Source organism: Asparagus officinalis, chromosome 7 (assembly GCF_001876935.1).
Source record: "Asparagus officinalis chromosome 7, Aspof.V1, whole genome shotgun sequence".
In the NCBI taxonomy this organism is placed as follows: Eukaryota; Viridiplantae; Streptophyta; class Magnoliopsida; order Asparagales; family Asparagaceae; genus Asparagus; species Asparagus officinalis.
The window spans coordinates 98,569,035-98,569,508 of record NC_033800.1 but is presented as its reverse complement, the minus strand read 5'-3'; positions in this window follow the sequence as shown (position 1 = coordinate 98,569,508).

Here is a 474-nt window from a genome sequence, read left to right as displayed (position 1 = left end):
ATAAGGCAAATCTGGGCGTTGGGCGGTGAGGAGGTGTGTAGGGGGTCGGCGACCAGGGCTCGGGCGAAGCTCTGGAAGCACGGGTGGCGAGGAGGTAGCAGAGTAGAGGGCTAGGCGGTGAGACTGTGATGGGACAGAGGGTTGGGCGGTGGTTTGGGTGGAGGAGGAAGATGAGCTCGAGGAGGGGAGTTGGTGGTGTTGGCCTTCTTGTTTTGATGATGTTTAACAAACAATTTACCACTAATATTATTTGTCTAGTATTTGTGTTTTCGTATTTATTGTAGACAAACAACGTTGTTGGAGGATGGGTGGAATAGAGCTTCAACGATCATATCCAAAGGAGGTTGGCGGAATGTCGGTGAAGCCTATGCAATTCAAGTTAAAGATCAAGTTCAAGCTTCATCCGCATGTGTACCAAGTTGAGCTACAATGAAGATCAAGATCATTGCTTGGGTATATTTAGTATAGGTTTAT